This window comes from Anabrus simplex, chromosome 4 (genome assembly GCF_040414725.1).
Source record: "Anabrus simplex isolate iqAnaSimp1 chromosome 4, ASM4041472v1, whole genome shotgun sequence".
In the NCBI taxonomy this organism is placed as follows: Eukaryota; Metazoa; Arthropoda; class Insecta; order Orthoptera; family Tettigoniidae; genus Anabrus; species Anabrus simplex.
In genome coordinates this window covers 178,671,206-178,686,576 of record NC_090268.1, presented here as the reverse complement: position 1 = coordinate 178,686,576, position 15,371 = coordinate 178,671,206, and positions in this window count along the sequence as shown.

Below are 15,371 nucleotides of genomic sequence, written 5' to 3'. Positions count from 1 at the left end.
TCTCGAATAGTGGCTTTGCTACTCTGTACCTGCCATGCTTGTTATTTCTTAATTTTGAAAAGAAAATATAACCTTGTTAAATTTTAAATTCACTTTAATTTCGTAGCCTGAGACCTGTTCACCCCCCGCACCTTCTTTCACCTCTAACTACCACGGAAAACTCCGTAACAGTAATAACTAAACATATAGACAGGGCATTGAAAAACATACATGCTAGTTTTAAGACCACCACGAAAAAGTCTGGTGGGCATGCTAGGTTTTTAAATGGGATCTTTGGAATTTAGATTCATCTTTTAGCTGAGGACTTGAGTGTGTCTGATTTGGACAGAACCCATACAAAAAAAATTTATGCATAGTTTATAAGCTAAAGCATGCCTGTTCCTCACCTGAAGTAAGAACAAAATTTCCACATTCCACACATTTTAGGTGTTTAACCAGTTCATAGAGTGAGGTACAGTGTATCAAAATAAACTGATCTCTTGTTAATTGGGAATCCGGCCTACTTTCAGATGTATTGCCAAACACTGTCAGCTTCTTCACACTTCTAACATCTATATATACATTACCTTCTACAATTGTAATTTTACGTTCTTGGTGCTCCAGCATGCAGGGACATAAATGCACGTTGAATTTCAGGTTGTTCTTGAATCACATTTTCACTATGCCTACCTGTTTACTTCCACCGAGTAACAACTCGCTTTAGAGCCCTATCCTCGCTTATTTTACTCTTATTTCTTGGCTTATGCCAGCATGAGCTAATGGCATCCATTTTATCACCATAAATTCACTCACAGAAAAACAATAATACACACCATGATCATTTTGTTTACAAAACATACAGTCACACGTGGGTACTACTTTAGTTATTAATTGCCATTAATTTGTTATGTATAGCCTACATTAATTAGTACCAAAACAACTTGTATATACCTCCCTAAACGTTAAACAATTATATCTCAAACTAAAAAGAAGGTAAGAGCGTGGAATTTGCACAGATGTGATTTAGAAACAAATTTAGGTTTTGTATACATTACATAGTAATAGTATGATATTTATACTCCAGTTAGAAGCACAACGCAGACACAGTGATTCAGAGGCAATTTCGAAATCTTCATTTTGCAATAAATTAAAGTACAGAGCATAATGGAGAGAACAGTGTGTGCTGCCATCGCAAGCAAAGAGAAGGGGCCATTTAAAAAGTTGTTCGCCAGGCACTTAAAATTAACGCTGGGCTTTTAAAACTGGCGGCCACGAACCTGCTACGCAGGCGTAGCAGGGGGAGAGGTGATACTCCCACGTGGCGCGTCCCAGGTGGCGGATAGGGGGGTCCTAACCGGCTTGCCGGCGGACTTGAGGGAAATAAAATACCTCTCGCGGACCAAACACACACCCCCTGTGGGTGGGGGAGGCTGACGAATAATACACCCACGGTATCCCCTGCCTGTCGTGCGAGGCGACTAAAAGGGGCGACCAAGGGATGAATGAATTAGAACCATGAAACGACTCTTGATTCGTACCATCATGCGGGGAACACCATGGGTTGCATGTACTTGCGAGTAGTCTCACCAACATGGTACGAAGTATGTTTGTGATTCGTTGCAGTAAAAAGCCTGGCCTGGTGGATTCCAGTACCCGTGCGTTGTACCCATGTGGGCAACACCGCGGGTCTGGGCGTAGCCTGTGAGTTGTACCACTATATGAGCGACATCGTGGGTCTGCGTTGCCTGTGATTAGTACTCACTATGTGCGGAACACCACGGGGCCCTTGGGACCGGCACCCGTGACTAGTACCCTAGGTGAAGAAACTCATCGGTTTGCGTTGGCTGTGGGTGGCGCCATTGTGTGCGAAACACCATAGGTCTGCGTTACCTGTACGAAGTACAATACTTGTGAGTAGTACCATCTTTTGTGGAACACCGTGAGTCCTCGCTACTTCTGATTAATACCCCAACGTGACACATACCATGGTTCTATTTTACTCGCGACATGTACCATTCTGTGGGGCCTTAGACGTGGATTTTGCACCCCCTTTAGACACCAAGCATCATTGTGCTTTATGAGTGGTTCCTTGGTCGGTAATAATGTTATTTTCGTTCTCTGTTGAATCCGATCCACTGGTTTTTGTTTTTGTTTGTTTGTTTTGTGTTTTGTTGGGTTCCTGTCCATCCATTCATTCTTCATGACATTTTTTTTTTATTATTTTGGTCAGTGGATGCCTTTGTAATTTTTGTTCTTTCATTTCGTACCATTAGGGGCCGATGACCTTCGATGTTAGGCCCCTTAAAACAACAAGCATCATCATCATCATTAAAACTGGCGGAACATGGGAAATAATACCGCAAAATGATCCCTAAGGATTATTGGTATATTAATATGGGAAAATTGAAAAATCGATATTTTGGACATTTTAGGCCTAAAACTCAGTCCCAGTGTTCTTTAAGGTAAATCAAATTGTTGCCATTTTTTCATGACTTATTCCTTTTCTTTTGGTAAATATTTTATTTGAATATGGACTTTATATTTCTATATATATTGCGAGAATTAATCATGAAAATATGTACAAATTAAATTACGTCACATTTGGAATTGGCGTAATGCATAAATAAAAACATGTTAATTTTCACTCAATTGTTTTTTCAAAATAATTATTTTTAGTTATAATTTCTCTTGGTTCATTTCAAATTCCCTCCTAATAAAATCCAGTCTCATCTCATGTTCTTTTCTCTTCATCTCAGCATCTTCCTCTTTTAACCTCATCTCTAAATTAATGCTAGCCTTTTGCAGGTCAATCATTTCACATCTAGCATCAGATAATTTACTGTATTCCACACGGCAGTCCGTTGTCAGATCACTCTTCCTAGATCTTTCGTCAGTTTCTCTAGAGCGTCTGTCTGTAGCATCTGTAGTCTCCAAACCTTCAACATCTTCGACGACGGCATCAGCAATCATGGAACTGGACACAGGTTGCCTCAGTATTATGGGGTTCCAACTTCTCCACTGCAAATCACTGCCCTGAGAAGTGGAAGCTGAGGGACAGTCACTATCGTGCACAGGTTCGAGCTCAGTGCTGCTTTCACCCATCAGTTCTATCACGGCATTATCCACTGAAGTTATTTTAATGGATGGAATTGACCCACCTCCGGTCTTGTACACCTCCTGTTTTTCATCCGCGAACTTTTTTTTTTTTTTTTTTAGATTTCTTCACATTTTTCGTATTTCACTCTCAAATTTTTGGCTGATCTGGGTGTGCCGCCGCCAATTCTTAATCTCTCCATGTTGTGGCGTCCGTCTTTTTTCACTCAATAATGCCACTGTATTTCTGTACTAATTGCACAAGCCATTCTATTTCCTTATACGTAAAATTAAGACAACGTTTGTTTTTATCAGCCATTTTCACTACAAGAAGTAAACAAAACATTATCGATAGTCTTTTCTCGCAAGTCATTGCAAAACATTATCGCAAGTCACTGCTACCAAGATCGTATATTTCCTTCTTCACTTCAGTTTCACTTGGGCCGGTTATTATAAGACTCAACATCGGTTTAAACTCTAGTTACATTTTAACTCAATCTTCAGTTTAAACCTTCATTATAATACCGGCCTTAATTGTCGACTTCCATTTTCTCGAAATAAACTGAGGTCCGCTGTCTGGATATAATGCCGCAGTTTTACCTATTTTTATTACCTTTGGGGCACGAAACTTCGCATCCCCAGCTCTGACGGTGCCCGTTTAGATCTCCCTCGAGGATAAAGGGGTGCGAAAGTTGCGAGAAAAAGTTCGTCCACTTAGCATATGTACCTTGGATTCGTGGGGGACAATAAACCGAAATAAAATGTATGTTGTCGACCACAATGGCGACCGCCTGTGTACCAGGTATTCTATAAGTCAACGATGCCGAAGAGAATTATAGGTTGCTAGCTACCAAAATACAAGCCCCGTCAAAACCATAATTGTCATGACGCATACAGGTATAATTGGGCATGTAAAATCCTTTGGCCGGAGCCAACCAAGTTTCACTTGTTAAAATTATATGAGGTTTATATGAATCAATTAGTAAAAATAGTTCATGTCTCTTGTGTACGGCACTACGTGCATTCCACTGGAGAATTATCATTTGTGGAAACAGATAATGGTAATGAATTGAAAAGTGCCAGTACTTCCTCCTGCATAGTGAGGAGCATCTTTGACCATTTAGAGTCGTTTTCCGCTGCCCTAGCATAAGCCGATATTTTATCTGAAACCGCTGTAATAGTGCAGATACCGGGTTCGTTCTTGGTTAGAATCCACCTGCCTGGAAGTAACCGGTATGTTTTTCCCAGATACAGAAGGTATAGGAGTTATTGCAGTCGTGGACGAGGGAGGTATTTTTAGAAGTGCACGATATCCCTGGACAACGTAACCTGGGGAACGATCATGACTAGGCGGAGGCGATGTAACAACCGCCGTAAATTTACGTTTTCTGGACGGCTGCGGCTGAAGAACCGGAGAAGTTCTCGGAAGAGGGGGAAATTGTTGAAGGGACAAGAGGGGGCTGAGTCTATTGTGTACCGGCGTGAAGAAAGACTCTGAGGAGAAAGTAGAAACTTATAAAGCTTGCTTTTTTCATTTCTTGTTGGCGCTTATGTTCGGGGCAGTGAAGAGATCCCACTGAATGTTCCCCGGAACAATTGAGACAATGTCTGCGAGAATCCTTACATTCTTGAGTTTCATGATTGTGGGCGCAATTGACACATCGAGGGTTTTGAGCCCTACATTTTTTTCTAGTGTGGCCATAGCGTTGACATCGACGGCAGATAGTCGGTTGGAACATAAATGGTTCAACCGGGGTACGAACCCTATAAATGGAAATGAAGGCAGGGAGAGTCTCGCTGCGAAAAGTTAACTTAATGGTACCATTTGGAATATACGTGACCTGTCCATCCTGCACAGAGTGTCGTTTCATCCGCTGAGCGCCGACTAGAGGTACGGTCGTATCAGCGACCTTGCAAATTTCACCTACAGTTAAGTCCTTATTTACCCCTCTGATAACGCCAATCTTATATAGAGACGCTGAAGGAATAAACGCTTTAAGATGTTTTTCCTTTAAAATAGGATTTGTTAGGAACTGATTAGCCTTATTTCGTGCCTGAAATTCAATTTGAATCCGATGACGACCTCTCCTAGCAATTTGGCTAAATGTTTTTTTCCCAGAGCCATGGGATGAATGCTGCCCAATTTCCTACTTTCGTCAATGGCTTAAACAAAGACTATGTAGGGGCCAGTATGCCTACCATCGTATATTTGTGCTTCAGGTTTTAGAGAAGATACATAAATATTAGTAGAGGGAGCAAGGTCACGTTCAGGTGGGGTTTTATCATTTAACACAATTGTTTCCTCTATAGGGAACTCACGACTGTCAACTACAACAGACTCCTCCTCCATACTATTTCCCCCACTCGACTCCGCCATGAGACCCGGAGTGAATTGGGAAATCAACTCATAAAATACTCACACCGAATCCGAACCCTAATCGCACGCTACACTCAGTAACACGCTAGCGCCGAGAGCCACACGTCCACTCACCACTGGGAACCAACACGAACTGTCGCTCGGAATTGCAATGGATCATTTTCATCTGAGAGATCGCTGTTGTCACTTCTTTTGGCATCTTCCTCTAAAACCCTGCGATCCTAGGATCACACACTGACATGCCAGGGGGAGATGTGGAAGCCACAGCAAGGCTTACGTGAAGAAAAAGTACCAAACACACACTTCGAATGAAATATGTACACTTACAAAGTTTTAAGTACAAAGTTCGTAACACAACCACCGTTTTGGGGTCGTAAACGGCACCAAACAAAATTTAAATCAAGTTCCTGAGAAAACAAATATTTACTAAACGCTACAACTCCAGACAGCTGTTAACCTTGCAGTAAGTAACAGCTACAGTGAACGGCGATAGCGAGAACGAAATAACCACGAACCTGCTACGCAGGCGTAGTAGGGGGAGAGGTGATACTCCCACGTGGCGCGTCCCAGGTGGCGGATAGGGGAGTCCTAACCGGCTTGCCGGCGGACTTGAGGGAAACAAAATACCTCTCGGGGACCAAACACACACCCCCTTTCGGTGGGGGAGGCAGACGAATAATTCACCCACGGTATCCCCTGCCTGTTGTGAGAGGCGACTAAAAGGGGCGAGGGGTGATTGGATTAGAACCATGAAACTACTTGTGATTAGTACCACCACGCGGGTAACACCATGGTTCGTTATTACTTGCGCGTATTAGCACTATGTTAGGTACCAAAGAGGTTTGTGATTAGTAGCAATCAGGAGCACCGTGTGGTCAGGCTTTTACGGTACCTGTGATTAGTAGCACTATATGAGCGACACCAGGGTTCTGGCTTGCCTATTATTACTAGCCACTACATACGGAACACCACGGGATAGTATGAGTCCCTGTGGTTAGTACACGTATGTGATGAAAACCATAGGTTTGCGTTGCCTATGAATGGCGCCGCTATGTGTGAAACACCATAGGTCTGTATTACCTGTGAGTAGTACCATAATGTGTGGAATACTGCGAGTCTACGATACTGTTGTTCAGTACCGCACCATGTCCAATACCATGGTTCTTCTTTCCAAGCGATAAGTACCATTATGAGAGGCCGATGACCCCTGTAGCTTGCAAGCATCATCAATTCATTATTGACCTCTAGAAGTAGTCCCTTGTTCAGTATTACCATTGGTCTCCGTCAGTTCCTGAGACTGAGGCATTGCGGGTCGGCTCCACTGATTGTTTTAACTTCATATCCATCCGATCACTTTTCGTCCTCACGTTTTGAATTCTGGTTAGTGGAGGTTTTGTATTTTTATTTTGTCATTGCATTTCGTCTCATTTCGTACCATCAGGGGCCGATGACCTCGATGTTAGGCCCCTTAAAACATCAAGAATAATCATCAGCGACACTTACCGATTTCTTTGGCTTTTTTGACAGTAAATTATCGCGGGAGCCACACGTGCGGCAGTTAAGAGTTCAATGCACTAAGAAGCTTAACATCATGAAGTTTCTTAGCAGCACTTCTTGGGGGGCTGACCGCACGGTGCTCCTGCGATTCTATAGGGCACATATTTTATCTCGGCTAGACTACGGCAGTGCAGCATATGGCTCAGCAAGACCAAGCGTTCTTGCGAAGCTTAATAGCATCTATCACGGCGGGGTTAGGTTGGCAACGGGAGCTTTTCGTACAAGCCCCATTGCCAGTCTACTCGCTGAGTCTGATGTGCCGCCTTTACACCTGAGGCGCCAGCAGATGCTTTTTTCGTATGCTCCAAATTTGCGACCGATGCCACTTCATCCAAGCTATCCTTGCGTGTTCAACAATGGCAACCGTTTGCTGTACGCTGCTCGTCCTCGAGCGACGCGTCCGGTTGGGATACGCTTTGATAGCAGTTACGAACTGTTTGACGTACCTTCGGTTCCTTGCCTTGTCAGACAACCAAGTGGGGTACCTCCGTGGGTCGTACGACGACCTGAAATCATCCTGGATCTGCACACTGGCCCAAAGGAAAACACGGACCCTTCGATTTATCGGAGGCTCTTCCGGTCCGTTGTTGGCCGCTATCCAGGTTCAGTCGTCGTCTACACGGATGGTTCAAGGACAGATACGAAGGTGGGCTGTGCGTTCGCTGTTGACAATGATAGGTTCCTTTTTGCTCTTCCGACAAACTGTAGTGTGTACCCAGCAGAGCTCTATGCTATCTGTGAGGCTCTGCGGTACGCACTGTACAATGAGCGCCGACACTATCTTCTGTGTACTGACTCCTTGAGTTCGCTCCAGACAATAGATACCTGTTTCCCTCGGCACCCTCTGGTGCAGCGAATCCAGGACCTGCTGGCCGCGTGTTGGGATGCTGGCACCAAAACCACGTTTCTGTGGCTCCCAAGCCACATGGGCATAAGGGGAAACGAGTTAGCAGATCGGGCTGCGAAGGAGGCAGTTACACTGCCCCCGTTGCCTTTCAAGGTTCCAGCAAGTGATATTCGCTCCCAGCTGAGACATCTTGTTATGTCCCATTGGGAGATGGAGTGGCAGGCCATTCCACTTCCCAAGAAGCTGAGAGCGGTAAAAGGAACAACGAAGGTATGGAGGACTTCCCTTCGGGCTTCGCGGAGGGAAGCCGTGGTATTATGTCATCTTCGGATCGGCCACGGTATTTTGACTCACTCGCATCTTTTGAAAGGAGAACCCCCTCCGGTGTGTACCTGCGGCGACCATCTTACCGTGGTACACATCCTTACGGAGTGTGTGGACCTGGTCGATCTGCGCCGTAGTCTTAACCTTCCGAGTACTATCTCCCTTATCTTGCGTGATGACGAGCAGTCAGCAGACCTCGTCGTCCGCTTTATGAGGGATAGTGGACTGTTTTATCGTGTATGATGCTGTCCTTTGTCCTAGTGTGTTTTGTGTCACTTGCGCTTTTATCCCATTGACTTCATTTTAGTTTATGGTGCGTATTTTAATGTGTTATTTTAACGTCTCACGTAAATTATGTACTAGCAGGCAATGCCTTATTCCTTAGTTTTCCTGTATATTATCTTATTTTAGTAGAAAATAAGGCATTGCGTATTAGATCCACTGATTATTTTAATCTCACCCTCATTTTTCTCCATCACCATTTTTTTAAAACTCTAGTCAGTGGATATGTTTTTTAAAATTTTAACTCCATCACTCTTGTCGTTTATCTCGTTCCATTAGGGGCCGATGACCTTCGATGTTAGGCCCCTTTAAACAACAAGCATCATCATCATCATCATCATCATCATCAAATAAATACATAGAAATCCACTATCACCAATTGACAAAGTGATTACTCTTCACCTGTCCATATTTTGTTATTCAGGTGAGGTAAATATCAAAATAACGGATATTATACAAATAACCAAGAATGAAAGAAATTTGATATCAATTAAAAATTTACATCATTGAACTAGCAAATCGAACTTTAATAATGTGCAATCATAGAAAAGCATAGTGACGGTCTCTAATATCGTTTAAATGTAGGCCTATGCATTTAAAGAAATTAGTCCAATTGATAGTAATAATGAAAGGAATAATAATAATAAGAAGAAGACAACAAATGAAATTGACACCATCATGCGTGAATAAATTGTCATTATTTAATATCCTCTGTGCTATACCCTGAAATAGAATTACAATAACTAAATATCTACTTGTTAGCTCGCGTAACTTATTAATTAAAATAGTAGATTACATGTTAGATTTTTATATGGATTTATTTACTCACATTTTTGCAAAGAAGTCTCGCCCGTGCCAACGGCGTCCGCCGATGTGGAATTAGAACATTATTACACAGAAATTACACATCTTCATAGTATCGGCGTATCCATCCATGATATTGGTTACACTCTTCACACGCATTTTAGATTCTTGATGCCTTAATTCTAACACATTGACACTTAAATACACACAATAATATAAAGACATTTATATTTTTTGTCATTTCTATGCGTAGCTCGCGTGTTGAAGATCTCTACGTGTTACTATGTGTGCGCGGGACTCGCTTCTATTGTGGTGAAATTATTTCCCTGCATACCTGCACTGCCGTCCTCGAGTTCCGTTAATCCTATTTACAAGTTCCTCTGCCCCTGTAGTAGTGGTAATGATTTGTTTGTAGTAGAACTGCTCACTCACTTTTCCCTCTAATTGTCTTTATGAATTACTGAAACCAAAAGTATTTCCTCGACAGCTGGAGTGCCGCTTGTCTTTCATTGAAAGAAGTTCTCTCTGTCACCCATGTAATAGTCAGATATAACCAAGTTATTCGCACCGAAAATATCATACGTGACCAACTTGTCATCTCTAAAATTAGCATAAAAGTTCTAGATATATTAACATATCTGACGTGTGCGATAATGTTATTAAATGAATATATAGACTCATTTGAAGCTTTACATGTTAAGCAAATATCTTACACTGTCCCATAAAATACTACTAAAATAAGAGAATTCACATTTCACGTCCAATCTACACGATCGTCGAAGAACAAGTTATCTTTCTGCCAGGCGTCTAGTGCCTCTCTGGATACCTCTGCGGAGTGATATAATCCGATTCCAGGAGCGACTTTTAAGTCATGCATCCTTACCTGCTATTTCATTATTGTCAGAGCTCCCAAATAAAATTCCGGTAGTTCAATTAATACACTGCGATCGCTGAATTTATCATAGACATTTGCATACTTGAGATGGCTACGGTGGGATTATTTCGTCTGTCGTACTACTGGATGTAATAAGTCAACGGCGGGAATATTACCACACCCTCGTCCACAGACTCGTTCTCTCTAAATTAAATATTAGCTGCCCATCAACAAAAATTTCATTCTTCACTATTTATATTATACAAACTGAAGTGTCATTGCAGTTAAAATTATTAACTACTGCCGATTTCTGTTGAAAGACTGAATATTTGATAGCGCTCCTTTCGAAATATACAGAATAAAGGCTTCTGATTGGTTGAGAAGGTTTCTAACAGGGAAGTTGGACTGTTTCCATTTCAAACCTCAGGGTTGTTTGGTAGATATTTCTGTCTTCTTTCGGTGTTGTTCTCCGTGTTTCTCTTTCTTGCAAACAACGGAAGAGTACTCAGCCATGTTTACAGAGACTTCTGTGGCTTAAAGCTTCCTTTTATGTGGTCTTCGTTTCTGCAGTACTGTGAGAACAGATTTTCTACTGTGTGGAAATATTCCACCTATGATATCCATTACAATTATTAAAATAATACAATTGGGCTCAATGCCATGGGTGCATTTCAGTTCAAGTTTAAAAAATCTAAAGGTACTTTTTGCCCTGAGAATCACTACCTGTTTGAGCATCAGAATCTGGATGCATCGCATGCTGTAGAAAACCATCACTTCCTGCAAAACATAAATAGGAAGAACGCAGAGTGCTGATGGTTTTGAAGGGAGCCTGACATATAAGAGAATATTAAGGAGAATGCAGAAATAAAGAAATAAATACAGATTTTAGTTGTTATCTCAAACGAATTTCAAATATATGAAGTACGTCCAGAAAGTAATTTCCGTTTGGTAATAAAACTAAATTGTGTACAGATACAGAAAAATTATTTAATTGCACAAAATTCTACACCTCTTAAACTACTTTTCCACATAACTGCCGAAATTTTGCAGGCATTTGTCATAGTGGGGCACAAGTTTTTGTATACCTTCTTCATAGAAGTTTGTCGCCTGTATCTTCAACCAGTTGGAAACATTTTCTTTCAGCTCTTCGTCACTGTTGAAGTGTTGACCGCCAAGGAAAGACTTGAGATGTAAGAACAGATGAAAGTCGCTAGGAGCGAGGTCAGGGCTGTACGGAGGTTGGTCAAACACGTCCCAGTCAAATCCCTGTAGGAGGTTTTTCGTCACATTTGCAGTGTGTGGTCGTGCGTTGTCGTGAAGGAAAACAACACCTTTTGACAGCAATCCTCGGCGCTTAATCAGTATTGCGCGGCGCAATTTCCTAAGTGTCTCGCAATAAACATCTGCTGTCATTGTTTGACCACGCGGTAAGGAATCAATGAGTAAGATGCCTTTGCAGTCCCAGAATACTGTGCACATCATTTTTCGAGGTGTCAAGATTTGTTTCGGCTTAACCGTTGCAGGGAATGAAGTGTGCCTCCATTCCATTGATTGCCGCTTACTTTCAGGGGTGTCGTAAGAAACCCAAGTTTCATCTCCTGTGACTATCTGTGTCAGAAATTCTTCGCCGCCTTCATTATAACGGGTCAAAAACTGAAGTGCACTACCCATCCGATTTGATGTGTGTTGGTCAGTAAGAATCTTTGGTACCCAACGTGAGCAAAGTTGACGAAATTTCAGTTTTTCGGTAAAAATTTCATGAATTAGTGATCGTGAGATTTGGGGAAATTCCATAGCGAGAGCACTAATTATAAACCTGCGGTTTTCCGGGATCTTGTCATCAATCGCGTCAACCAGTTCTTCTGTAACCAAAGATGGACGCCCACTTCGTTCTTCATCGTGCACGTCACTACGTCCTTCATTGAACTGTCGGACCCACCTTCTCACCATTGAATCACTCATCGCATTTTGTCCGTAAACGTCGCATATTTGCCGATAAATTTCAATTGGTTTCACTTTCCTAGCATTCAGAAAACGAATCACAGATCTGATTTCACAAGCGGCGGGATTTTCAATCAACGCCGACATTGTAAACAAGCACAACAAAGCGTACGTGGCTGACAGCCATCACAAAATGCCACACGGTTCGTCTCCTTGATACAGAGCGTCTACCGTGCATGTGCGGAACTGCGATCGCAGCGCTGCAGCGGAGATAAATTGAAACAGAACTTACTTTCTGGACGTGCCTCGATGATAATAAGGGTTATAGCAAGAGGGTGATTAGCTTGTAAGAGATGGATTACAATAAGAAAAAATTAAAAATTGCGGGGTGATCATCTAATTCTAACTATGCATTACTGGGAGGATTGCGAGCTGTTGCTCAGACAATTTCTTATGAAGGGAGATTAGCATTGATTTTGTTAAGATTAATTTTTTAGTAGATAATTATTGTCTCGTATTATCTCAAATAATGACAAACTATTCTATTGAAAGTTTTGACATCTAATTAATGGAATGTATCTCTTCATTACAGGACACGCAGGAAACCTTGTTAGATGTTTCCGTACCTGTTGTGACATCTCTCTGCGACTGCTGACTGTGATGATTCTGCAGATCACGCAGAAGATGAAGTTTCACCTGTTCTCTTGTCTTCGTCTCCTGCAAATAAAAATTCACATTCACAGTCAGCAGTTCAGCATCCGCATGCAGCGCCACAAATTGTGAGAGGAGGCAGAATATCCAGATCCAAGTCATGTGTTTCTCCCGAGCATGTAAGGCACAAAAAGAGGAACAGGTTGGGAGACTACACTGCCAGAAAAACAGATTTCAAAGATTTTAAACGCCAACTCTTACTGAAAAAGCATGAGTTGGAGATGGATATTTTACGTACAAATCTTCAGGTGGCAAAAACAGAATTGGAAATAAATTTAGCCATTTTAAATAGAGAAAGTAATAAATAATTTCCCATTCAGTGAAAGAATGTGTTAAAACTTTATTTACCTTTCTGCCACTTCCATAAAATGTGTATTTATGAGCGCAGCTCTGACTGCATTTATCTCATTTCCTCTTCCTGCTGCAAGTAGATCATCCTCATCTGCCTTTGGGTACATTCTTGCAATTATATCTTCATCGTGAGGTGGGGGATCATTTTCTCCTCTCTCCAATAGTAAGTTGTGGAGTGCAAAACATGTAGTATGCATTCTAAAGTGGTAGATCTTTGCCTTCCCAGTCTGAACCGAAGACCCACTGTCAAGCATGGGAACCTTTTTTTTTTACCACTGCAAATGCTCGCTCGATGCAGTTCCGAGTGTATACCAGAGTAGAATTGTACATCATCTTTGGTTCACTCCTGGGATTTGCTAAGGGTGTCAATAGAAAATTTGAGCATGGGTAACCTCCATCACCTAAAAGGATTCCATTGCCCATTTCTCTATTGACAAACTGAGCACGCAGCCTACTCATTAAAAATATGGTGTTGTCATGTGTAGATCCCTGCCAACTGGCTACAACATTGGAGAACATTAATCAAGGTGTACAGACTGCCTGTACCTTTTCTATTACGGTGCAGTTCTGCATCATTTCCACCTGGTGATATGATGGGAATGTGAGTACAGTCTATACAACCCTGACATGGCCGAAAATTCTCTTTGTATTTCCAGACGTTCTCTGTCAGTTGGGTCAAAGTTTCGGCGAGCATTCCACGAACCTGCTACGCAGGCGTAGCAGGGGGAGAGGTGATACTCCCACGTGGCGCGTCCCAGGTGGCGGATAGGGGGGTCCTAACCGGCTTGCCGGCGGACTTGAGGGAAATAAAATACCTCTCGCGGACCAAACACACACCCCCTGTGGGTGGGGGAGGCTGACGAATAATACACCCACGGTATCCCCTGCCTGTCGTGCGAGGCGACTAAAAGGGGCGACCAAGGGATGAATGAATTAGAACCATGAAACGACTCTTGATTCGTACCATCATGCGGGGAACACCATGGGTTGCATGTACTTGCGAGTAGTATCACCAACATGGTACGAAGTATGTTTGTGATTCGTTGCAGTAAAAAGCCTGGCCTGGTGGATTCCAGTACCCGTGCGTTGTACCCATGTGGTCAACACCGCGGGTCTGGGCGTAGCCTGTGAGTTGTACCACTATATGAGCGACACCGTGGGTCTGCGGTGCCTGTGATTAGTACTCACTATGTGCGGAACACCACGGGGCCCTTGGAACCGGCACCCGTGGCTAGTACCCTAGGTGAGGAAACTCATCGGTTTGCGTTGGCTGTGGGTGGCGCCATTGTGTGCGAAACACCATAGGTCTGCGTTACCTGTACGAAGTACAATACTTGTGAGTAGTACCATCTTTTGTGGAACACCGTGAGTCCTCGCTACTTCTGATTAATACCCCAACGTGACACATACCATGGTTCTATTTTACTCGCGACATGTACCATTCTGTGGGGCCTTAGACGTGGATTTTGCACCCCCTTTAGACACCAAGCATCATTGTGCTTTGAGTGGTTCCTTGGTCGGTAATAATGTTATTTTCGTTCTCTGTTGAATCCGATCCACTGGTTTTTGTTTTTGTTTGTTTGTTTTGTGTTTTGTTGGGTTCCTGTCCATCCGTTCATTCTTCATGATATTTTTTTTTTATTTTGGTCAGTGGATGCCTTTGTAATTTTTGTTCTTTCATTTCGTACCATTAGGGGCCGATGACCTTCGATGTTAGGCCCCTTAAAACAACAAGCATCATCATCATCATCATCGGCGAGCATTGCAATCTCGTGTGTCACTTCCCTAACCACTCTGCAGATGGTTGATTTGTGAACCCCTACCAAGTCACCCAAAACAATCTGAAAACACCCGGTAGCATAGAACCGAAGTGTTATTAGAAGCTGGTTCATGTGAAAGAGGGTGGTTTCTATTTGTTTGTCTACAAATTCTTTCCTCAATAATTGACAACAAAAACACACACGAGTCCTTCCTTAACCTAAATCTTTTCTCAAACTCACTTTCTTTACACGTAAAAAAACAGTTCATGTCTATCATGAAAAATTCGTCTTCTTAATATAAATTCTTCATATTGTTCAAAGTTTTCTTCGTCAGAAGAATGCATATTAATAAATTACCTGTACTAGATACACTCGTAACAACTGACCGGCGAACAGGCCATGGCAGGAGTACGGCACGGGACAAAAATTACAGAAGGTAAACAAGCACGTTGCGGGATAGGCTGAAGTTTT